Source organism: Otolemur garnettii, unplaced genomic scaffold, assembly GCF_000181295.1.
Source record: "Otolemur garnettii isolate 467f Iridium unplaced genomic scaffold, OtoGar3 scaffold00051, whole genome shotgun sequence".
Taxonomy (NCBI): Eukaryota; Metazoa; Chordata; class Mammalia; order Primates; family Galagidae; genus Otolemur; species Otolemur garnettii.
Genome location: NW_003852446.1, coordinates 1,692 through 28,876, shown reverse-complemented (window position 1 = coordinate 28,876; position 27,185 = coordinate 1,692). Strand labels below are relative to the sequence as shown.

Sequence of the window (27,185 nt, the reverse complement as noted above, 5' to 3'; positions counted from 1 at the left end):
AGGTCTTTGGCCATTGGAGTGATTTCACCATATCATGCAGGCTATTGAAAAAGGAAATTATCATATCATTAAATTCTGAAATAGGCTTCAGAATTGTTACAAAGTTATAGAATGCAAAATAAAATAGCCTATTCTCATGAAGTGTAAGATATTTCAGAGAGGAGGACTTATGACTAAGGAAGCTGATGACAGTGTTTTGCTCATGAGTGACCATCATAACTGATAGGCAAGGATGAATTCACTTCATGCTAAATTTAGTCAATATTTCCCTTCTCTACACCTCACTCTCTATTTTGTTGGTGCCTATAATAGAGAAAAATGTGGGTAGGTTAATGTAGGACACTAAAGCAAACTTAAGATTTACATAAGCGTGGGTTCAAATCAGAGACTTTTCTCTGTACAGAATTGACAACATTTAAAATAAGATTTAATTGAAGTATGCAATTTGTTCACCATTTGTCAGACACACTTCCAGTGTTTAAACCAAGCACTACAAGTGAATACTCTCCCAGGTTCCTACGGACCCAGCAAAAAACTCAGCAAAATCTGACCTCTGACTTCAAGTCCTCCACCTTCCTCTATTTGCAGGTGGGAAGAAACACCCTATAGTAGGGACAAATATGCTGCAGTTGCCACAGGAAAACATCTACTCTGGGAGACCCAATATCCTTCCTGGTCAATTTTTTAATTACTGCATTTTGCCATGTATAATGCATACTTTTTTGCCCAAATTTTTGAGGGAAAAATAAGTTTGCACACTATACTTGGGTAGCACTAATTTCATATCTATAGAAGTGTTTTTAATTCTTTTATTTATGCTTAGGTGTTAAAGTGTAACTCTAGAAAGCAATAATGATATCCATATGTTGCCGTAAGGGTCTCGCAGAAAAGCCATGTGGCAGAGAATAAGCACACTTATTGAAATTGTGTTTTAAATCAAGGTGACCATCTGCTCACTCAGGCAAAATGGCAAGCTTCTTTATTCATGGTTGGTTTATATAGGGAATTTCATACATGCGCACAATACAGCAATGACCTCATTGATCCAATTAAACATCATGTAACTACCTCCTGATTAGCTCCTAGTAATCTGGTAATCCACTCAACCAACACCTTTCAACATAACCCAGTTAAACATAACTTAGTGGAGAACATGTTGTTAGCCATTACTTCTTTGTTCTTATCTGATGAAGCTTGAGGCTATGGGGGAAAGAGACGATTTGAATGTCTGTTTTACTGACCATGCCATTTGGAGACCGTTACTTCAAATCCTTAAGCAAAGCATAGAGAAACTTCTTGGGCATATAGGAATTTGTGTGTAAACCTCTGTTCCTGTGTGGGCTTTAAGTCAGGGGGTTTTGCTGGAAACTTTTATAAGGAATTTTTAGGCTAGACTTCTCAAAAGCCTTTCATAAGCCCAGGTTTCATCTGTGCCATTAGATACCTGTATGCATTGGGTAAATTCCTCTTCTCTTGAGGTCCCCTAGCACATTTCCATTCCCGGACCCATCAGCAAGCGACCTTCATCACACATCACAGATCAGGAAAGGTTACTCCATTCCCGGACCCATCAGCAAGTGACCTCCGTCCCTTACCACAGATCAGGAAAGGTTACTGATGGGTATTTGGCTAGTTTTCCAAAGGGCTTTTTCATTGGTTTTATAAAGTCAACCTTAATTCCTTAACACAGCCTGGAAATGCTATTCCAGCCAAAGCCTTTGTCATGTTAGGCCCACAACTAACCTGGCCACATGGGATTCTTCCTCAGTTCCTTACAAGTATGCCTGCACAAAGTCTTTTCACTGCTCTCTCTCAAATGGCTTTTTTGGCCAGAGGCATATTGGCATTTCGCCTATATCCATATGCAAAATAATATCCTGAAATACGTTGATCAGTTTTCTTGAACTTACAATGAACTTGCAACAAAAGCATTTTTGGCCAGTGAAGAGAGACATGTTTCTCTTTGTGTACTTCAGGTGGGAGTTAGCAATCTAGCTGATATTTTTACAAAATTATTGGAAAACATTTTGTACAGTGTTTTGTAAGTATTTGTTACATAAAATTTCTTTGGTTTGGGGGGGGGCTTGGGGGGTTTTTTTTTGCAGTTTTTGGCCAGGGCCGGGTTTGAACCTGCCACCTCTGGTATATGGGGCTGGCACCCTACTCCTTGAGCCACAGGTGCTGCCCTAATAAAATTTCTTATACCATAATATATTTAAGAATAAATGCCAAAATTTCTTTGTAATACAAAGAACAAGTACTAAAGATAAGCAAAAATTTGAATTATAAAATTAAAGTGAAATATTTTTTTTCCCTGAAAGTTTAGGTCAAAAACATGGGTGTGGATTATACATGGCAAAATACAGTAATCTGTTTTAAACAAGATTTACAAGGTCCATTCTGCATTTGATTATGGGTCAGAAGTCTCTATAATTGAATTACTGAGTTTCTTCCTATTTTTTTTAGAAGGAAATCAAGTCTTATGAATTTTCTTTTCTAGCTTTGATCTAGTCATCAGTTGGGACAGATTTGCCCAAGTGATGGCCCAAGGAAAGGCCAAATTTCTTATTTTTCTGTTCATCCTATACCTCTTTTTTCATTAAGAACCATGCCTGGAAGTTTAGGTCAAAGAGGCTACTTGGAGCAAACTATAGTGGTGTATCATCCCAAATATTCTCCAGATGTTTGTTCTATCCTTCCAGGATCTGAATTCAGGTATTCTCTGGAGTGTGCCCAATGCGGTATGTCGGTCGAGGTTCTAAGACTTGGAAAACACAGAAATGCAAGGTACCACTCTGAATTGGCCAGAGAATGATATTCATGTCCCCATGGACACCCTGAAGAGAATACATGGAGCTGCTGCCACCAGTGGTGATAGAAAGCACAGCCTTCTTATTCCAGAAAGGTCTCTTGTCATACATGGCAGCATACATGCATGCAAACTTCCAGAGCACTGCAGTAGGAACTGAAATATCACAAGCTTATCTGCAGTTTCCAGCTTCTTTTGTTCAGCCACAATATCTGGGCTCAGACAGACTTCTTTATAAGCTAGAACAGACTCAGCAAGATACTGAAAGTTCACAGGGTTCTTCCATTTACCTGTGGTGTCCTTTCTGGAAATGATGGGATTAAAGTTCATGGCATAGAGGTCCAACTCAGCCACCTCTCATCCTTTCCTCTTTAAAGCTTCTGCAGCAGCCTCCTTCATAGCATATAGTTAAAGGACGTCCTCTCTGACTGAGCCAGTATGATCGTGCCTCCCATGCAGTCGGGGGCGCTGAGTGGTTGGGCTGGTGGTTGTCCAGGCAACTGTGACCTGAGCAAGGTGCCCGGCTGGGCGATGTGGACTTTAAATGGAGAAGTCCCCCTCCTTCTTGTAAATTCTTATGTTAGGGATTTGTTGGACGGTTTTGGGTATTTGTTCTGAAGAATACAGCATGGTTTAGAATGGATTTTGATGATTACTTCCTCATGGTATCATTTAACTTGTTCTTCTCTTCCCATAAACTTTTTATATTCCACAGATTGATAGACTTTGAGACTTAGCATCCAAAGTTGGTTCCATTTTTAATAACGTGAGCATGATTACTGGATTCAGCCCAATCCTTTCATTATGAAGCTATCAACCTTTCACCTAATAGTTTGACATTTATTAATAGTTGTTGGCTACATTGATTATTTCTTTAATAGTTAAAAAATACTAATTTTTTCTAATTCTGTTCTGTATCAGTTAGCAAGAATTTTTCCATGAAGAGAAACTTCCCTTCATGAACTTTTATTTTTCCTCATATACAAGAAAGGAAGACTTAAAACTTGATTCTGCAACTTCATCAATTTTTAACTTAATTGGTTGGTGGAACCTCTAGAGACAATAGTTCTTAACTGTCATTATGAACTCATGCACATCAATTAATTGCCATCATATTTCTTTTTCATGATCAAATTGCCCCATCTTGGTCCAGTGTCCTTTTGACACAATTGGAATAGTTTTCTATAGCATCCTCTGTCTCCTGGTATAAAAAGAGCTAGAAATTCATCTTACCCAATTCCTTACTCCAGACACAGAATCCATCATTTCTCCAAGGAACCTTGGTGTTTTTTTTTTTTTTTTATCAAAGTATTGCATTTTTGAAATATTTTCTAGGCTCTAACGGGGCTTGTTGCTTCTCAGTTGTCATTAACGCAAGACCTTTTCCTTTTTTTTTTCTTTCTTTTTTTTATTAAATGATAGCTGTGTACATTAATACAATCATGGGCTACAGTGTGGTGTTTTCATATACAATTTGAAATATTTTCGTCAAAATGGTTAACATAGCCTTTATGTCATTTTCTTAGTTATTGTGTTCTACTTCTAGAAAGATTCACTTGTACCCTTGTGAGATAAACCATACTAATAATAACCTTATTAAGTATAATTTAAGATTTCTTTGTGGATTTTTTTCCTTAGAAAATCAATACAATCAATATACTGTATTTTAAAGTCACTTGAGGCTATTTTTTCTGTATAGTTAAGACATCAGTTTAATATATAATTAGATTTGTTTTCTTTAATTTTTTAAATTAATTTATTTTTGAGTTTTTTAATTATGTGAAATATTAGCATAGTTCTAAAACAGACTGCATAACAAGGTACATTCTCAGAATTCTTTGTTTCCTTTTATCTTCTCCATCCTGTTTCCTCCATTGCTCTATAGGCAGCCATTTTAATATACAAATTATCCTGATTTGATCATTACACAATGTACATGTATTGAAATATCACCTCATACCCCATAAATGTGTATAGTTATTATGCATCACTTAAAACCAAAATAAAACTTTTAAAAAGAATTAAAATGTTTAGTCTTATACATTTTGAAAATATAAGCAAATATTGATATACATATTCATAACTTTATCTTCATTACATGAAAGTTAGGATACCATAATCCTCTTCCATACTTTGCTTGTTTCATTTAGCAACATGGCCTGGAAATTATTTCACTCCAGTCTATGCAGCTTGTCCTCCTTCCTTAATACAACCTGCATAGTACTTCACTGTGTGACCTTACCATGGTTTATTCATTTGATATTCCATTGAGGGGCATTTGAGTTGTTTCTGGTCTTTTTGCAGTAAAATCATGCTGTCATCAGTCATATGCATATATTTTTAAATTTTTGTGTGAGATCATCTAAATGGATGAATTAACTGACTCAAAAACCCATCTAATATATTGTATATCACTTGATTGACAAGTAACTGATAGAAGTAGTTAATTTTATAATCAAGATAATCTTTGTGAATTTATAATCAAAAATCATAATTATACTTCTTAATTTCATAATTATACAACTATGCACACATACACACACCCATGACAGTGAGTGCCCACACCACATTGTAAGGGTAGTAAATATAAACAGTCATTGAGTGCTTGTCTTCCTTTAGCATTTATTAAGTGGAAGCTGTCCCAATAGGTTGAGTCCAAGCATAAGCTTTACAAAAACACTCTTTGGTTTATCGTATTAGGCCAGCACTTAGATATTATAGAATGATTTCCCACATAACACCAGAAGTGATCCCAGGTATATCATTGGTCATCAAAATGACAGTAGTGTTTCTGACAGTTGAAGAAGAGGAGGTGTGGAAACAGTTTTATCTTGAGTTCATGACCCTGGGTTAAATTTTGGCTCTACCACTTAAAAGCTCTTAAATTGGAGGTAGTGGAAGATGTGAAAGCCAAAGATATGCGTAGAAGGGTGTGACTCTCGAGCCGCGTGCTCTGACGGTGACCTGCGAGATGCGTCCGCCATAAAATAAAAAATTTTTCATATATATATATACACACACACATATATATGCATACATACACGAAGTGTGTGACTCTCAAACCTGACCTGCCATGCTTCTAATGCATTGCCACTGGAGTTCTTTGTAATTAAAACATTTTCAGGCTGCCAGCTTTAGTGGATTGCCTGAAATTTCCCTAGGTGTACTCACAGATTGTGTACAATAGGCACATAGTGAAGAAGGGAGAAGATCTATTCTTGCTGTTTTCACATTTAGCAGCTATTAGAAAAGCCAAGTAAAACTATACCCGATTGAAAGTGGGCATGGATAGAAGGGCACTAAGAATCTGGATGTCCTGCCATCCTTTGTGAACTTCTTCCTGTACTTCTCATATAAGCGATTTAAGATTTACATTCCCCAAAGAGAAACCACACTTATCCTGGGATTTGAAAAAGCTCTTTCTTTTCTTTGCAAAAAGAACATCACAGATGTTAGGCTAGCATTTTGCTATAAGCCATAGTATACCTATTACCTAGGGAATGAGTAATATTGGTAACTAGATAAAAAACTGACTGGAGGACAAATGATTCAGCTATTAGAGACAAAAATTAGCTGATGTGACAAACAAGTTGATTTGGCATTACATATATATATATATTTCTTTTCACTTGTCAATTGGATCATGTTGTACCATCTCTAAAACCAGTTGCCAAGCAACAGACAAAGCTTCCACTGGACCATGAAAGATCCAGCTTAATAAATCTTTTAGCTAAAACCTTTCCTTAGAGATTATTCTCCTCAATATTCCCCAGGTATTTAACCTGCAAGGTAGGAGATTTTTAGCTTCACATTTTATTGTGTAAGATGAAAATTACAATTGGACACTGATGTGATATTATAGTTGACATTTCATTAACCTTTAAAAGAACTTGAAGCAAAGACCCAGCAGAAAGGTAGGTGAGCTAGGTTCCCAGATATGTTCTGTAATTCAGATTCTGGTGGGAGAGGAAACAACAGAGGTAATTCAGGATTAAAAACAGCATATATATTCATTAAGACTTGAATCCCAATTGTATCACTTACCAGCTCTGGACATTAAGTAAGACATTTTAATCTTTCTGAGTCTCAGTTTCCTCATCTGCAAAAGTCACAATATTAATAATAGAATGTGCCCCAAAAAGTTGTTGAAAGGATTAAATGGGAAAATGGATATAATAGCTGATTATAATATTGAGCATACAAAAAAAAAACTAAACAAATGTTCACTGGTATTATTTTTACACCCCAGGCACTCTCCTCTCTTCCTTATTCTGGCCCACTGTTTGTAGCCTACAAGCATCCTCCTTATAAACTCCCACATTCAGGTCATCACACATATGCATCAAATATTTCCCAATGTTTGATCAACTGTTCACTATGGGGGAAAGAGCAAACAACTTAAAAGCATAAGACCTAGGTTCAATCTCATCTTCATCTCATATTCATCCTATGACCTTGTAAAAGGGATAGAGCTAAATACATGCAGGTCTGGTGCTCAGAATCAAAAGCCATTAATGGACCACATGAGCCCAAAGGGATCCCAAAGAGGGATACAGATAGGAAGGAGTTGCCTGTGTCTCTGAACCTACACAGTAACAGTCATATGAGATAGCATCTGATCTCTACTCAGATCCCCATTAATTCAGCATGGTCAAGGGCATGTATCTCTGAATCAATGGAAGCTCCTGCATCAGTAACTGAGTCTAGAGGTGCAGCGTTTAAAGATAATTAGGCCATGAGTGCTCTTCTTCCATGAGTGGGACTAAGGTAATAATAAAAGTGGCTTCATATAGCATTCAGCTACTTGAGCTTGCCTTTCTGCCATGTCAGGATACAGCAAGAAGGCCTTCATCAGACCAGATTCTGGTACCTTGATCTTGGACTTCCCAGCCCCCAGAACGATGAGAAAATGAGTTTCTGTTCTTTATAAATCACCCAGTCTATGGTATGATTAACCCAAGTTAAGGTGAGCTCTCTGAACCTTCACCTTCCCATTTGTAAACTTGGTACAAAAATGCCATTCTTGAGGATGGTTGTGAATATTTGTGTGATAATGTTCACAAAAGTCCCCCAAACATGTCAGACTCTGACATATATGCTCAGTTTATTCCCTCTGTCTACATCTCTAAAGTTTAGTTGAGATTCAATGCATTGAGGGCATGAATATTTTGATTACATTAGAAGAAAGTAGGAAGAAAGAATTCTGTATCAGAGCACTTTAGAAAATAGGAAAAGCTACATAGGTTTAAGATACTTCTGGGATTGGTTAGTCACATAACTATCAATTACAATGTTGTCATTCTGTAACAAGTGGTCCCAGTTCCAAATAGCCAGCTTACCATTTTTTAAGCTTTTAAATAATTTTTTTAGCTTTCTAATTCTTTCCAAAGTTAGAAACTAGATAACTTAATGAGGAGAGACCTTTGTAAAATATTGAAATTTAAACACAAAGTAGAAGTAGAAAACAGTCAAGTAGCTAAAGGGTGAACATGCATTTGGAAAAAGCTCAAGCTGTCTGAGGGAAGGGGAAGGAATGGATATAGAAAGAGAAGAGCATGGAAAAAGGAACAGAGGGGAAGAAGGAGGCAGAGAAGAGAGAAATTCAACAGAGTAAGCCGTTCTTAAAGCAGAAATCAGAGATGGCCCTTCCTGTTTTGAAGAAAGTATCCTAGAACTTACTTTCTTAGGAATAATAGGAAAATGAGTCAGATTGAGAGAAATAAAGGATATAGATACCTAAGCTTCAGCTACTACCATGTGCAAGCTAAAGGTCAGAACACAATCTGGCAGCCATAAAAGTGGGAGAGAATAGGCCTTCCCTCCATCATCTTCAAGCCACCATTGGTACAACAGAAAATCAAGCTCTGCTTATATCCAGGCTCTTGGTTACTACAAAATGTAGTAACTTTTTAGCAGACCCCAGTTCCCCTGGGAGATGTGTTGTGAGGGCTGAGGTCAATACCAAGGATAAACCTATTTCTTCTGAGTATTGGAAAGCTCTCATCTTTATGCTTCAGTTATTCCTTGTAACTCACTTTCTCATACTTTTATCCTTATCTTGTAAAATGGAAAGAAATAAATTTGGACCCAGTCTACCATTTCTCTTGCTTACCATTCCTGAAGTCTTCTCTGACAGTTTTGATAAATTCAAAATGATGCAGAAGTAAGATATCCCTTATAACCTAAATGCTAGTCACATTTATAATGTTACGCTTCTAATCATACATAGGAAACATCACTTTTATTAAGACTTAAAATGTAAAATCTTGATTTAAGAAGGCTGGTGAAAAATATTTACTCTGGAAAGGAGGTGAATCAAGAATTTGTTTGCTTGAACACAGAAGAGTTAGTTAGCATTAAGAAAAGAGGGGATTCTGCAAAAGAGATCACAGTATTCATTAATGACACTCATGTGCTCCCCTTCCTTACAAATTTTTCCACTCACGTCTTTGATTTTGATATTAAACAGTCTCCTTTGTGGGCAAAGTTGAGGGCATTACATAGTATAGAACAGGGATTGGTAAACTATAGGCCACAAGCCAAATCCAGCCCAATGCCTGAGTTTATAAAATAAAGTTTTGTTTACATAGCTACACTCATTTGTGAAGTTATTATCTACGGCTTCTTTAGCTCTACAACAGCAGAGGTGAGTAGTTGCAACTCACCCATATAGCCCATATCAACGAAAATATTTACTACCGGGCCCTTTGAAGAAAGAGTATGCCAACCCCCAGGAAAGTACCAGGTCTGGAGGGAGTGACCAATGACACAAGGAGACAGAAAGGGTTCCAGTGATCCCTGTTGCTACCACTTGTGACAGATGGACATGAACGGCATGGTCTTCATCCTTTGAAGAATGGGAGACTGCCATTACTGTTCAGTTACCTAATGAGGCAAACAGCCAAGGTCAGACATGGGGTTTTCTTGAATCACAAAATCTTAAATGTCTAAGGCAGCGGTTCTCAACCTGTGGGCTGTGACCCCTTTGGGGGTCAAATGACCCTTTCACAGGGGTCGTCTAATATCAGATATTTATATTATGATTCATAACTAGTAAAAATTACAGTTATGAAGTAGCAACAAAAATAATTTTATGGTTGGGAGTCACTACAACATGAACAACTGTATTAAAGGGTCGCAGCATTAGGAAGGTTGAGAACTACTGGTCTAAGGAATCTTAAAAGTTGTCACCTAGATCAGTAACAAATAAAGAAAAACAATAATCTCTCAAGACTTTTGCATTATAATTATTGCCAGCGAAGATATTAAATTCAAAGTGGCAAACACTAACCCTTTAGTAACACCACCTGAATTAGTGAATTATCCTTCTCTGTTAGAACACTAATGCTATGGATCTTTATTGTCTACTTATAAAGCAGATGGAAAGGTGAAATAATTTTGGACTAGTATCCATTGATATGAAGGTACTCTCCACTGAAATGTGACTTTGCTCTTTTAGCTTATAATCGTAGTCTTTCAGCCAAGATATGGGATCTTTCACTTCTTTTTGCTCTCCTCTCTCCTCTCTTCTCCTCTTCTCTTTCCTTCTTTCCTTTTACCAATGTTGTTTTATAAGGTACATTATATGAAAGACTTGATACTAGAGGAAATCAGTGTCTAGGTGAAGAGGTGAGACTTGGATATAAAGCAAATATATACAACCACATTACATGCAATGCACTAAATGCAACATAAGGGTTGTGTGACCTTAGGCAAGTTATTTAAGCTAAACTCTCTGCCTTTATTTTCTCATTTATATACTGAGGATAATATTTCTCCTAGGTTTGTCATAAAGATTGACTTAAAATATGTAAAACACTTAGGATAGAGTATATAGTAAGTGCTTTGTCTTTGTTTACCGTGTATTACTATATTTGTGGAATTCTATATAAGTTCCAAATAATGACCTAGCTCTTCTGGTGAGATATCTGGTTATGTTTCATGGAAGAGGTAGCATTGGAATTAGGCTTTGAAATACAGATATCATTTAACAAACAGTAAGAGGAGTGTGTTCAAGAGAAGGAATCTGTATCAACCAAGTCACAGAAGGAAAAAGAGGTGATGATAGTGAGAAATTAACCTGACTGGAGTTACGGCAGGAATCCTACCACTCTAGGGTAGGACTGTAGCAAGCTTTGAATTCTAGATTAAAGAGCTTTGACTTTATACAGTAGGCCATGGGTCCTCAAACTTTAAACAGGGGGCCAGTTCACTGTTCCTCAGACTGTTGCAGAGCCAGACTGTGGGCCCCGAGACAAGTTGGCTGCTAAGCAGGACAGGCAGTGGCAGCAAAAACACCAGGTGGGCCGGATAAATGTCCTAGGCAGGCAGCATGTGGCCTGTGGGCCATAGTTTGAGGATGCCTGCAGGTGGTACAATGCTCATGGAGTCATTTCAGCAAAGGGAATGAAATGGCCAGAGCTGTTTGTTGAGAATAGTAGTTGAGCAGCTTGTGATGCAGAATGGACTTAAGTAAAAGGAGACTGGAGACTCATCGGGGATCTCTTGTCTACTCATGGCCTACCTCTACCTTTTCCTGCTCAAAATAGGGCATTTGCTGAGTGAAGTTTTATTAGATTTTTAATTTATCATACCTTAAAAAATCATTAGCTCTATCTCACTTTCTGGTTTCCTCTGACTGCATGAGTAGCTCTTGAGCAACCAGAAGTCTCAGGATGCCCTCTTAGGGCCCAACATTCTCAATCTCTCCTTCCCTCTTTCCTTCACCTCCTCTTCCTCTTCCTTGAGCTTCTCTTTCAGCTTCTCTGCTCTCATGTGCTGGCATATTCTCCCTTCCCCTCTCCATCTCTCTTTTCCTCTCTTCTCCCTGACTCATCTTCGTGTGCTACTCTTTAGATTTGGATAGAGAAGTTTCAAGGACCCTACACAGCCATTATTACCCTCCACCCCACTTTTACTAGCATTTGACTTTGCAGATTATCATAAACAAGTACTCCAATTACCCTTTGGCAATGTTTGGCCAATTGGGGAGAGACATAGTTATTATAGAAGGGAAAGCAAGTTCAAATACAAACCAGAGAATTTATGGAGCTCAAATTCCAAGAGACAATGCAGAATTGCTGAGATGTACCAGAAGACACTACTGTAAATTGACTCTAGCCCTGGCTTAGAAAGATGTTGGAACAGTGGGAGGCTAGCTCCTAGGCAGTATTACCCTACTCTGGGAGGTGAAGATCAGAGGCATTTGCTTGAATAATAGATGTTTCAGAACCTATTGTCTTCTTATCTCTCACTAGAAGGGAGATGTATGATGGAAAAATAAATATTTGAGACTTAGTGCAAAAAGGAAACAAAGAAAAAGGGGTTAGTCTAAGAAAATATGTGTTAACCTACATATAGCAAAGGAAGAATAAGACCAACTTAAGAAAGAAAGGTTAAAGAATTAACCTGCTTGCTTGTTAATTAACCTACTTGCTTGAAAGGTGTGTATAAACAATGGAGATAAATGGAACACAAAAGGAACAATCCACAGGGACAAAACTGAAAGAAAGATGTCTACTTGCATTGAAATAGTTTAAACTACAAAAAATTCAAAAATCTATATTTTTAGCATGCTGATGTAGTGACTCTTTTGCATACTAAAGTTGAGAACCACTGGTTTAGAGGAAAGTTCAATGGAAAAAGCAGGAAAAGGAGATGGAGGCTGCAGAGACAGGCAAGCTCATTTTGCTGTCGTGAGTGCTATAAGAGGAGAGCGATTAAAACTCACTGGCTTCAACCACACAGAAGTTGGTGACCTTGGCCAAACAGCAGGGCCAGTGGAATGGGGAGACAGGGACTTGAACAGACACCACGATAGAGGGAAGAAAAAGATAATGCCAAGTTATGTAGCTTTTCAAAGTCTCATTTTTCTCAACTGAAAATGAGGATAACAGTGAATCTCACCTCTCTATGATGATAACTAATTAGATAACAAATGTAAATATGATTGGCAGACCTTTAATAAAATACTTAGTATATTATTCTTTCAGTTATTCCTTCTCTGCTATTACCTCTCTTCTTTCTTTCTTGAACTCTATTAGGCATATGGTAGAACTTTGCCTGTTACCTTTCATGTGTCTTAATCTCTCTCAATTTTTTACACTCATTATCACTCTATAATAATTGGAACCAATTTTTTCAAATCTGTCTTCTAGTTCACTAATTCTTCCTTCAATCAGGCTAATTCTGTTGTTTAAAAACATTCCATGTTTTTTTCAAAAAATTCAATGACAATATTTTTCATTTCTTTTTTGGTTTGTTTGTTTTTTGTTTTTTTGTAGAGACAGAGTTTCACTTTATTGTCCATGGTAGAGTGCTGTGGTAGAGTGCTGTGGCATCACAGCTCACAGCAACCTCCAACTCCTGGGCTTAGACGATTCCCTTGCCTCAGCCTCCCAGGTAGCTGAGACTACAGGGGCCTGCCACAAGGGCCGGCTATTTTTTTTTGTTGCAGTTTGGCCGGGGCCAGGTTTGAACCTTCTACCCTTGGTATATGGGGCTGGCGCCCTACTTATTGAGCCACAGGTGCTGCCAATATTTTTCATTTCTTAATGTTCAATTTGGTTGTTTTCAAAGGCATGTATCTTTAAAAATATGTATATTGTTTATATTTGAAGTTTAGTTTTTATTCCTATTATTTCTTCAAAATTATTTTTAAACACACTTTTAAAAAATACATTCTTCAACTGGATTTCTTATTTCATGTTCAAGGGTTGCTAATCCTCTGTGTTCTGTGTTTTTTGACTGCTCTCTTCCTCAAGGTGAATCATTTCTTCAAGTGGTTTACAAATATTTACTGTGAGCTTATCTTCAGCAAAAATTCCCCACTCCAGTAAGTGTCACAGCCACCTTAAATTGTGGAAGTATTTCAACAGCAGTTTTAAATTGTTTCTATGAAGTACTCAAGGGGTTTCATTCCTCCTTGATCAGTGTTTGTGCTAATTTCACAGTTTAGAGAAATCCTGCTCAAAGTTTAAATTTATAGACTCCATACTCATGTATAATGTTAGCCTTAGGCTTCAGTTTTCACCCAAGAATGTTTTTTCATACAGTCCCCTAATAAAGACAAGAGTGGCTAGCTTCCTTGTACATAGCTGGAATAGTGAGCAGAGTAACTCTGGTTTCTGTTTTACCAAGGGAACAGTATTCTCATCTCCTGCATTTATGCAGAGGCCTTAGTTCCAACATTTCTCCTCTATATTGTGTGGGCCTGAAGCCATATACAGTCAGCCCACCATAGCTGTGGCAGTTCTGCATGTGTAGATTCAGCCAACTGTGAATTGAAAATATTCAGGAAAAAAAATGGCTAGTTGTGTCTATACTGAATACTTACAGATTTTGTTTTCTTGTCATTATTTCCTAAACAATACAGTGTTAACAACTATTTGCATAACATTTGCATTATATTAGATATTATAAATAATCTAGAGATGATTTAAAGTATAAGGGAGGGTGTGTGTAGGTATATGCAAATACTATGCCATTTTATATAAGGGACTTGAGTATCTGTGGATTTTGGTATCTGAAGTTGGTTCTGGAACCAATCTCCCAGTGATACCAAGGGACAGTTGTATTCTGTTATTATGTGAGCATTAAAATCTCAGATCCTTGTGTGATTTTCTATATCACTGTATAACAAACTATTTAGAAATGTACTGTGCTAAAATAAAAACAACCATTTATTGTCTCTCATGGACCGGCAAGTCGATTGGGCTCAGCTGAGTGATTCTTCTGCTCCACATGGACACCAGCTGGGGTACAGTCATTTGGAAGATTTACTGGACATGAAACATTCAAGATGGCTGACTCCTATAGCTGAGTTATTGCTGGTCATCTTGCCTGGGGCTTTTGTATAAGAAGTGTCTGTGTTTTTCTATATGACCCCCCAATGAGACTTCCTGGAGCATTACACAGCATGGTAGCTAGATTCCAATAGGGAGCATTCCAAAAGGGAAAGATGGTACCTGCAGATCTCTTAAGTCATGACTTTAATTATTATACAGCATTATTTATATGTCATTTTATTTGTCAAAGCAAATGACAGGCAAGCTTAGGTAAAAATGTAAATTCTACTTCTTGATGGGAAAGTGGAAAAGAATTTACTGTTGTCTTTAAATCACCTCAAATTCTACCGACCTAGAGCCTATATCTAGTCAATTTCCTTCAAACTTCTGACTTTCTACTCATAAAATTCTACTATGAATTTACATCCCTTCTTTGTTTCTGGAAACTGGAGATGAATCCTGTTTTTCCTTTTGAATACAGTTGAGTGCTTAATTTATTTTCTCAGTTTAGTCCTCATTTCTGTGCATTTTTTTTTTTTTTTTTTTTTTTTTGGAGACAGAGTCTCACTACATCACCCTCGGTAAAGTGCTAGGGCATCACTGCTCATAGCAACCTCAAACTCTTGGGCTTGAACAATTCTCTTCCCTCAGCCTCCCAAGTAGCTGGGACTATAGGTGCCCGCCACAATGCCCAGCTATTCTGTGGATGTAGTTGTCATTGTCTGGCAGGCCCAGGCTGGGTTCAAACCCACCAGCGCTGATATATGTAGCTGGTGCCCTAGCTGCTGAGCTAGAGGTGCTGAACCCTCATTTCTGTGTTTTTAGCTTGAGGGTAATCTTGGCAGCCATCCTGTCAAAATCTCATATTTCTTGTGTACTCCAAGGTTTAGAAAATTAAGACATGTTTGTTCATGGATTCAAACTTTTTTCAGTTATTATTTTTGATAATGCAATGAGATTTTCCTCCTATGCCAATAAGAAATTTCTGCTACCAGGAAGAAAGATATAACATTTATACATGTGCCCCTTGCCACCACAAGCACATAATTTTCTTGATCTTTCCTTCTCTCCAGAAAACATTGTTCCTAAATTGTTCGCCAGTCTGCTGAGGAATAAAAAAGTCTCTATCCAACAATGGCACAACAATTTGTCTCTCATTATTAGAAATAATTATTAGAATTAGGTCAAAAAGCATCTTAGTTGAGCCCAATGGTCATCCAGAGATAGGAATCACTAAAGAAAACCAACACAGTGAGTTCTGCTGCATAGCCATTGAGCAATAAAGCAATGAAATGGAACAAAGAATTCATCCTTTTTCTATTCCTATCCAAACTCTCATGTTCCTTTTAACTTCTAAGACTTTTAAAAAAGATGTATTTGGATATGGAGTATTGTTTTGGCCCTGCTGACAGAAGGAATCCACTCTCCTTTTAATTCCAGAGTTGTATGCATGTCCATTTAGTGTGGCTCATTTCCTTTCTAAATGAAATAAAATTTGCATTTATATAGCCCCTTACATACCACATGGGCTACTAAAAAGCCCTGCACAGCAGAAACTATTCAGAAGCTAAGAATTGAAGCTCATGTAGCAGATATATTCATCTTTATAGTTTTAGACCACCTAATGCTACCTGCTCTGAGTGCAGAATGGGTTAGAAATAGATTAGCAGGGAGGTAAAGCAATATCTGCTCTTAAAAGTGAATTGCCTAGATGTACCTCACTCAGATTTGTCTGCTGAAATGGCTTCATGGAAGCACTGATATGTCTAAACATGTTTGTCCTTTGGCATTGATATTGCCCTGTCTTAAAAATACTGTGGGTGAAGGTAAAGTTTTCTTCTAGTGTTGAATTAGAAGAGACTCACAAAACAAGTGAATGCAGAACGAGTGCTAAAGGTCAAATGAGATTACACCTAATCTCACATAATATACATTTAATCTGAAACAGAACAAGGACTTAAATGGGAACAAGGAATTAGTAAGTCTTCTGGAAGAAAAAGCAACAGAATATCTTCATAACCTTGGGGTAAGCAAAAACTTTTTAAATAGGACATCAGAAGCATTAACTATAAAAGAAAACATCAATAAATTAGACTTTACAAAAGTTAAGAATTTCTGCTCATCAAAAAAAAATCACATATAGAGAGTAAAAAGGCAAGTACAGACTGAGAGAAAACACAATACATACATTTAAGAAAGGAATTTTGTCCAAATTTATAAAGAAATGTTACAAATCCATAAAACAAGTAAAAATTGTTTTTTAAAATGAACAAAATATTTGACAAAATCTTTAAAATTGGTAGTCAAATGACCAATAATTATATACAACCTGCTCAACATCGGCCATCGGGGAATTCAAAGTAAAATCTCAATGAGATACCACCTTACCCTCACTAGAATGTCTACAGTGAATAAGACTGCTCCAAAATTACTAAGGATTAGGGAGGATGTAGAACAACTGGAACCATCCTACATTGCTGCCAGGAATGGAAATTGGTTCAGCCTCTTTGGAAAACTGGTATCTACTGCCTATAAGTATAACTGCCTATGCTTATAACTCAGCAACTGCATTCCTAGGTAAGTAGATAACAGATAAGTGTAATTATATCTACCAAAAGATATGTTCAAGAATATTCATGGCAGTGTTATTCATAAAAGCTAAAAATTGAAAGTAACTCAAATTTCCAGTAACAGAATACTACACAGAAACAAAAAAGAACAAACATATGCTATTCACGACGACATAAATGAATTGAGCAATTATACATACAAATGTATGATCTCATTTGCATCAAGTTGAATGGAGACAAAGCTAATGTATGGTAACAGAAGCTAAAATAATGGTTACTCAGCAGAGGAAGAGTAGTATTGAAATGGAGCAGGAAGGAACCTTCTGGGGTGCTGGAAATACTCTGTATCTTGATCTGAGAGGTGGGTTCATAGGACTCGATATATGCAAAAATTTATTGAGCTGTCCACTTGAGAGTTGTGCATTCTACTGTATATAAGTCATACCTCTAATACAAAAAAGAAAAGAATCAAAAGCAAAAATAAGAAAATATATACATGTAGTATACCTAAATCACTTGATTATCAAATGAAACCCAGTATATAGTGATTACTTCTTTATTTAATGTGTAATATAGTTATATGTCCTTCTCTATGAGGCTATAAATTCATGGGGACAGAAAAATTACCTTTCTCATCCTGATACCCCACATAATACCTAGCACAAAACCTTGCACATAATAATCACACACACAAATGCCATGCTAAAGTGGTACTTATGTACTTGGGAAGTAAAAGGGTCTCTGGACACATCTCTTACAAACATAAAGAATCTCTTTTACTTTAAATTATTTTACTGACTAGGAAAACAAATCTTCAAATTCATAGCAGTCTCAAATTTGCTGTCATATTAGATATGGCTAGATCCTCAGATAGTATATACTCTTTGGTCCGGAAGTTTATCTGGATTTCCTCAACTAGCCTTGGCTGAGTTGCAGTAAGGATTCCTGCAAGAGATAGCTTATTCCAGATTGTCATCACATCTACAATGACAATGCCTGGTTGTACTTGATTTAGTAGTTTTCACTTTATATACTCTCTCCTCTCTCCCAAATAAGTATACAATAAAGAGAAGGAAGCCACAATTTCTAACTAAGATGAGGGAGTTAAATAATAGTCTTTTAAACAGCCAAGTAGTTCATCTCAAACTATAGCCTATTATATATGAATCTAATTTTGCTGCAGAAAAATCACAAATTCCAAAACACAAAGGCATGGATTCAAATGCCAAACATTTCCAGGTGCCTTGGCCAAGGATGTTAGTTTCTTGAGCTTCAGTATCCTCATAAACATGCCCAAAATATTTTGAAGAGAAAGAATTGATAAGAATATGTTTCCCAGGTATTAATATCAAATGATAAAATGTATGTAGAAATGTTTAATAATATTAAAAAGATACACATGTATATTTTTTCATCATTACTGTCAGCGATAGACTCAGGGTTAAGATCAAGGTCTCCTGACTTTTAATCTGGTACACTTTTCACTTTACCATACCATCTCTTTTTTGTATATTTATTATATATACCAACAATGAGGTAAAACCATTTAAAGAATGGATACCTCAATGTTGTTGTCCCAGTTAATTAACAGGTTATTAGACTTATCTTCTCTATCTGGAAAAATGGTCAATCTATGAGGTTTATATATATGTTCGGAAGTGATCCCACAGCTTTGAAATAGTGATTTGCTGTCAATTACCTTAAAATAACACTAACATTAAAGTTTACCTTAATTGCCAGAATGTATAGATATTATAGGTATCAGGGATTGAACCATAACTGTTCCGACTTCAGAACAAAACTTACTACATAAAATGTGACATTAAAATTTTACTTATATGGGTAGTTTGACATATAAATAGGATGAACATATGTTTAAAATCCATTTATTCACATTTCCTAACTTTTGAAACAAAATTTTATATGTATGTTATATATACATACATAGTATACATACATAAATAAACACCCACAAAATCCACATTCTAATACCACACCCTGCCACTGATCAACAACCACTCTGCCCACTGATCTGCTTTCAAACTGTCTCTAAAGAAATTTTGAATTAACCTAAGATGTAATTGTTTAAAACCTATACCATTGAAAATTTCTCAAGAAGAACTACATAACACATCTCTAAATCAGCCAGTTTCTTAGAATGAAAAGTGTAGAAACCACTAAAATAGAGCTTCAGATCTCTATTCCAAAGACTTTCCAAACCCTGAAGATTATGAACTCTACATTTTTTTAAAAATAGCAATATATTTATGGAGCAGAAGGCAAATGAATTGGTAAGAATATTCCTCTTTTTCTTTTTACCTTTCTCCCACATTTTCAGGTAAGAATTTGGTAAGAATTGGTAAGAATATTAAAGGGAGGAGAAAACATTTATCTAGCAACATTTCATCCCTTGTTGGTATCCAGTGTAGTAGGATAGCCATTATGGTCAAAAATTGCCAGTAAATGTCACAAAGCCACGGTCTATTTCTAAATTGTCCCTAGTATTGGCTCTACCAAGCTAAGGAAGAAAACATATATACTTCAGTAGACGATAAAGGTTAAATCCAGGGCATTTGGTGCGCATTTCAACAGTGCAGGAAGTAGCTAGCTCTGTGACATTGAACAGATTCCTTAGCTTCTCTAAGCCTCAGGATATTGGGCTGTAAAACTGGGTCATTACTACTATATAATACCACAGTATTGTGAGAATTACAGAGGGGTGGCTTCTGCTTTCTGACAAGTTCACAAACCACCTCCTACAAAAGTAAAAAGAAACCATGAACTGAAGAAGTGAAATTATGAAAACGTTAAGATGCCCCAAGGGACTGAGGGCAAGTCTCTCATAAATGAGTAAGGAAATGAGAAGGCAGTTTCCTGGAGTGAAAGACAGCAGCTATAGCAGTGGGAAGCAGGTGGAGGGACAGCTTTAAAGTTCCCCTATTAGTTTTTATTCTTCACATTACCTTGAGACTACCATTCCCTGTCCCAACCATGGAGAAATCCAGGCTCCTGGAAATCTATCAGGGTGATGTCTAGACAGCAAACAATTCCTTCTGTGGTGAACAGCTAATGAAAACAGACATAGAATGGAAATAGGAAAATATTACTGACTCTACAGTGGAGAGACCTGGAGGACACATTTTTAACCAAGTGTTCAAGTTTAACATCAGCAATAATAAGTCACAACGATATCGTGTGTCCCTGTTATGACAGAGTGAGAAGAGAAATTTATCTCTGTGGTATATTTTCCAAAATCCCATAATCTCATTCTATTTTTTAAATTTTTTATTAAATCATAACTGTGTACATTAATGCATTTAGGGGGTACAATGTGCTAATCTGATATATAATGTGGAGAGCTTACAGCAAACTTGTTATCATAACCATCTGAGAAAACAGACAAACAGAAATTGAGGACCATTCTACTAAGTACCTGGCCACTATTCTTGAAAACTGCCAAAGTAACGAAATACAAGGAAATTCTGAGAAATTCTCACAGATTAGAGGATACGACAAGTAAATGCAAAGTGGCATCTTGGACTAGATAGTAGAACACATACCAAAAAAAACCTACATTATTAGTAGTTAAACCAGTGAAATATGAATAAAGTCCATGGTTTAGTTAATAGTATTGAACCAATGTCAATTTCTTAGATTTGACAAATGTATCATTGTTATATAAGGTGATAACACCAGGGAAAGCTTAGTGAAGGGGAAGGGTATGTGGGAATCCTTTATACCAGTGGTTCTCAACCTTCCCAATGCCAGGACCCTTTAATACAGTTCCTCATGTTGTGGTGACCCCCAACCATATTATTTTCATTGCTACTTCATAACTGTAATTTTGCTTCTGTTATGAATCTTAATGTAAATATCTGATATGCAGGATATCAGATCATTATCAGATCATCATTATGCAGGATATCAGATCATTATCAGGATATCATTAGGCGACCCCCATGAAAGGGTTGTTTGATCCCCAAAGGGGTTGCAACCCACAGGTTAAAAACCACTGTTTTATACTATTATTGTAACTTCTTTGTAAATCTGAAATTATTTCAAATAAAAAAAGATTTTAAAAAACTGAAACAGATGCAGGTGACTTTGCTACCCTCGACAGCTACTCCTCTACCCACAGGCTCTCCAAAACCCCAGGGCTGGAGGAGACTTACTCATTCCTGTGTTCCTTCTTTCTAAGAGTTTACTGTTGGATTTCTAGAAAGAGGAGTGGCCTAGTAGAGTAACAGCGTATGGGGTTCAACAAAAATGGTTTCTGAAATTCTGTTTGTAGAAATAATAGACTGGGTTGTTTTGAGCTCATACTCCCACTGAGAATAACTAAAATACTGGGCAAGTATTTAAATGTCTTTCTGAAGTCATTCATTACCAAGGAAATGAATATCAAGTCCAAGGGTTAAAAGAGAAGAAAACCTCAGGGAAATGAGTCCAGCATATAGGGCTTCATTTCTACTCAGGCATATTTTCAATTCAAAAAGTAGGCTGAGAAAGGCTGACAAGTGGAGCAGAGATTTTTAAAGACCTTTGAGTATTATGTAGACAAAAACTGAAGTTTACAGCCTGTCCAAAAAGGGGGGATTCTAATAAATGCCACCGTTTTTTAGTTGTGACACCAATAGGCTACATTCTGAGTTAAGAAAAACCAAAAATAAATCAAGCTTCATAAATATAGAAGCCCACTTTTGAATAATCTCAATACCATGCCTAGCAGCCTGGCAGAAACAAATGTTAAACCTCTCTGGAGGTAAATACCATCTTGAGCCATAAATTATGGCTCAGTTTTTCATAGAAAATGCCAAACTCTTGATCTTAGCCAGGTTTATGAGAAGACTAAATAAGAAGCAAATAGACCAGTGAACCCAAATAGAAGCCCTTTAGACAGACCCACGAAGATATGAAGACTTAATATCAGAAAGGGCATCACAAATTAATGGAAGAAAGGACTATTCTTTGTATGGCCTCAGGGAAAAATGGTTTATTATATAAAGAAATATAATTATGGATTTCCACTTTGCATCATATGTAAATTAGAGGTAGAACTCAATGAAATATCTAAGGATGAAAACTAAAACTATAAAATAATGGAAGACAATGTAGGAGAAACTCTTTGTGACATAGATGAAGGGAAGAGCTTCTTAAACAAAACAGCACAAACTGTAAAGCAAAAGTGTGATTAATTGGACTATTTAAAAATTGAAAATTTTGATTAATAACACCAGGAAGAAAGTTCAGGAGATGAAACATAAATTCAGTAAAGTTTTGGGTTACAAAATTAATGTACACAAATCAGTAGCACTTGTATACATTAATAATAGCCTTGCTAAGTATCAAATTGAGAACTCAATACCATTTACAACAGTTCTTAAGGGTAGACATGCTCACACGGATTGGGATAAGGGATTTTGGAGTCTCAGAAAGGGGTGTGGGGACAGATCAGAAACTACCTATTAGGTACAATGTATACTATTCAGGTGATGGGTACACTATAAACCCTGACTTTACTACTTACACATAACAAAGAACCATCTGGGGCGGCGCCTGTGGCTCAAAAGAGTAGCGTGCTGGCCCCATATACTGGAGGTGGCAGGTTCAAACCCAGCCCTGGCCAAAAACTGCAAAAAAAAAAAAAAAAAGAACCACTTGTACTCCTAAATCTATTGAAATAAAAAATTAAATTAAAAAGAAAAATTTAAAAAGAAACATATGAGTAGAATTAAATCTTACAGTTCAGCTATTATAACAGGAATGTATCTCTCTCTAACTACTCAAACTTCATATATACCTCAAAGCTTGAACATTTCTTAAATACTTCAAAATGGCATATAGTCTAATGTCTTAATGGAAAGTGTAATGACATCATGACTGTTTAATAGATTTTAAGAACATCATTGATGGTTACAAGTGGAGACAGGGAATTTTGAAAATATATAAACCTATCTTACTGAATCGACAAGGAAAAATGGACCAAAAGACATCAAATGAAAAAAGTCACAGTCAGGTTTTTGGTTTTGTCTTTTGATGGGAATTATCAATGTAAGACCAAAATCTGAAAGTCTGCATGTTTAGATTTTCACATTTTAAAACTCACCGTGCAAGGGATTTTGTAATTTTGCTTAGCCATTTGGCAACCTTCAAGTAACTGAGGCCTTTTTAATGTGCCTTCAAAATAAACAAGGAATATAAAGGAAATGCTACCTCCTAATACTTCCCTGCACATTTTCCTCAATAAATGAATAAAATCATGTCTCATTTAAGTTTTAAAGGCAGCAGAGATTGATACAGTATATTAGTGTATTCACACAGACCCAAGGGCAAAAACAGAGTAGCAAACTGCACAGCACACATAGGGATATCTGAGGAGGCATTTTTTCTGCAAACCCAGTGATATTTCTCTCTGACAAGAGACAGAGGAGGGAGGGAGGGAGGAAAAGAGGGAGGGAGAAAGAATGTTGCTTAAAAGGCAAACTTTATAACCTGAGAACCACTCTGCTAAATATCCAAAAGCTGTTGAAACCCTCTTCCCCAAGGCCTCAGTAAATTTGTATCCAAATTTTATACATGAAATCAATTTCATTTAGAATACTCACAATGCTCACAGTAAGAATAGTCTTTTAAGCTATCGATATATGCCCTCCCCAAACACCCTCACAATCACCACTACTTATCCACTGAGCTGAACCCTACATACTCCCCTTGAAGGCATCACTTGGGTGTTATTGTCAATTTATAGACCCACTATCCTTGCAATTGATATCCAGCCATCATGCACTTTCCTCTTGCAGCTTACACTTTTCCACATATGGTAAGTTAAATAATAGATGAAAAATTAACTTTTAATGATTCTAGATATTAATATTGTTCTAAAAGTAAAATTGACTTACTATCTGATACCAGACAAGCTTTGCTGACAGGATTTAAAAAATATATATATAAAGCATTTTTACTCTTCAAAAGAAAATTTTGAAAATTGATGTTTGAAAGAACAGAAAAATCTGGGAAGATGACAGTCACATCAGTGACACTCTTTCTGTATCTTTTCAAATTATCACATATAAAGGAATCATAGATAACAAAATGAAAATCTCACATGCAATATTTTCAAACAAACTAGCTTATGAGGTATCCCCTGGAACCCCAAAGTACAAGCAAACAGGGGAAAATTATAAAAAAAAAAAAAACAGAGAACAGGAAAATGCCAAACTAACTGAGGTGCTCCCCTAAAAACAGAACAGATCAATTGGAGAACATCAGCTGAAATTACAGGGAGTTGCCCATTCCAATAGGAAATGAGAACAAGGCCCAAGATTCTCAAAATTGACATGCCAGTGCACTTGTCCAGGACAAAGTCCCACCATTTAGAAGAAATACCAGGAGTGAAATCAACATTGAGCAGGATGGGGGCACCAGAGATCCCAGAAAGATGAAACGTCCAAATAAAAGGGGAGAGAGAAACAGAACCAAGAATTTACAAAAAGCAAACTGCAGTAGTCTTGAGTGCTGTAAAACAAATACACAAAGGAGCTCTGGGAAGCTAGAAAAGCCATATTAATTCTACCTTTTAAAAAGTTCAGGAAAATTCATCTCACATAAACATAAGCTACCCCATGCCATAAAAAATAAGAAAAAGAATAAGGAGCAGAAAAACATTACTGCAGAAAATTCAATCATCAGAAAGACATGCACACAGATCAGGTCAAAACCTTTTCAAACTGAGCTCAATGCCCTTAAGAAAAAGGTAAAATACATGAAAAAATCAGAGTTAGAAAAACACAGAAGGGAAATTAAACTCAATGAGGAATTAACAAGAAAACATTATTTCAAAAATAAAGGCTAAGTCAGAAGGAAATCAAGATAAATAAATGTAACACACAATGCCTTGGGTAAAATAGTGAAGAGGAAGAAAATATTTTTACAAAAATGAATCAAGATAAAAAGTATTCAAGAGAGAGTGGTACCTGTGGCTCAAAGGAGTAGGGTGCCAGCCCTATATGCCAGACGTGGTGGGTTCAAACCCAGCCCCGGCCAAAAACTGCAAAAAAAAAAAGTATTCAAGAAAAAGTATAAGATATTGAAGATAAGTAAAGACAATTCAACATATGAATAATAGAAATTCCTGAAGAAAAATACTATACAAAGAAAGAACAAATAGTACAAACTACTATTCAAGAAAGTTTTACTATGATGATTTTTTTTAAAGATTTCAAACTATAGAAGCATGGCACCTACTTAAGAATACTGAGTTAGAATGATCAACACCAAGATATATTTTAACAACATTACTAGAGTATAAATGCAAAGAAAAACATTCTTTGGCCATATAGGCAAAAAGACTGTAAATTATAATAAACAAAATAGCTTATTACCATATTTTCAAGATCACTGCTCTACGCCAGAAGAAAATAGAAGGACATATTTATAATTTCTAAGGAAGGAAGATGTAAGAAACAATTTTATATCTTGCAAAATTGACTCAAATATAAGACAAAACTTTCTACGAACATGCAAGAATAGGGAATATTGTTCCCATGAACTTGCCTGAAAAATCCACTAAACAATAAACTTCAGACAAAAATAACTAAACAGACATTGACTTAGTACTGTTGGCAAGCCTTAAACATATATGATTAATTGTAGAATGAGGACTAAATGAGTATTAGAGGGGAGAGAGTGTTGTGTGTAACATCTGTATGCTCAAATAATGTGCATATAGTTCAATTATTAAAAAACAAGGGGGGGCAACAGGGAAAACAAAGGCAAAAACTGTTTAACTGTTTTCAGGAGTTGCATTGGTGGATTGAGTATCAGTATTGTTATTGAGAATTTTGTATGTGAAATGTGGAATAATCTCTCACTCTTCATGGATGATATGATCCTATACCTGGAAAACCCCAGGAACTCAACTACAAAACTCTTAGAAGTGATCAAGAAATACAGCAGTCTCTCAGGATACAAAATCAATACTTACAAATCAGTAGCTTTTATATATGCCAATCTTAGTCAAGCTGAAAATACAGTCGAGGACTCTATTCCTTTACGGTAGTGCCAAAGAAGATGAAATATCTGGGAATTTATCTAACAAAAGACATGAAAGATGTCTATAAAGAGAATTATGAAACTCTGAGAAAAGAAATAGCTGAAGATGTTAACAAATGGAAAAACATACCATGCTAATGGTTGGGAAGAATCAACATTGTTAAAATGTCCATACTACCCAAAACAATTTACAGATTTAATGCAATCCCTATTAAAGCACCATTGTCATACTTTAAAGAGCTTGAAAAAATAGTACTTCAATTTATATGGAATCAGAGAAAACCTTGAATAGCCAATACATTACTCAGAAATAAAAACAAATCAGGAAGAATCACATTACCAGACTTTAGGCTATACCATAAATCTATAGTGATCAAAACAGCTTGGTACTGGCACAAAAATAGAGAGGTACTTAGATTTATATGGAATCAGAAAAAACCTTGAATAGCCAGTACATTACTCAGAAATAAAAACAAATTGGGAGGTATTACGTTACCAGACTTCAGGCTACACTATAAATCTATAGTGATCAAAACCTTCATTGGGGGAGAAATTGCCTATTTAACAAATGGTGCTGGGTGAACTGGCTGGTAACCTGCAGAAGAATGAAACTAGACCCTCGTCTCTCACCATTAACAAAAACTGATTCTCACTGGTTATGCTTAAGACATGAAACTATAAAAAATACTAGAAAGAGAGTGCAGGGAAAATGCTTGAAAAAATTGAACTGGGAGAATATTTTATAAGGAGGACCCCCCCCCCCCGGCCATTGAAGCAATACCAAAAATATATTACTGGGATCTGATCAAACTAAAAAACTTCTGCACATCCAAGAGCACAGTAAGTAAAGCAAAAAACCTTCAGAATGGATGAAGATTTTGGCAGGCTATGCTTCCGACAAAGTCTGATAACTAGAATCCACAGAGAACTCAAACTAATCAATAAGAAAAGAACAAATAACCCCATTTC

The 27,185-nt window shown here is 36.2% G+C and overlaps 1 pseudogene; it reads right to left on the bottom strand.

The window, feature by feature from the left end:
• Window positions 1-2,480: 2,480 nt before the first annotated feature.
• LOC111725988 lies at window positions 2,481-3,264 on the bottom strand (annotated as a pseudogene).
• Window positions 3,265-27,185: the final 23,921 nt, after the last annotated feature.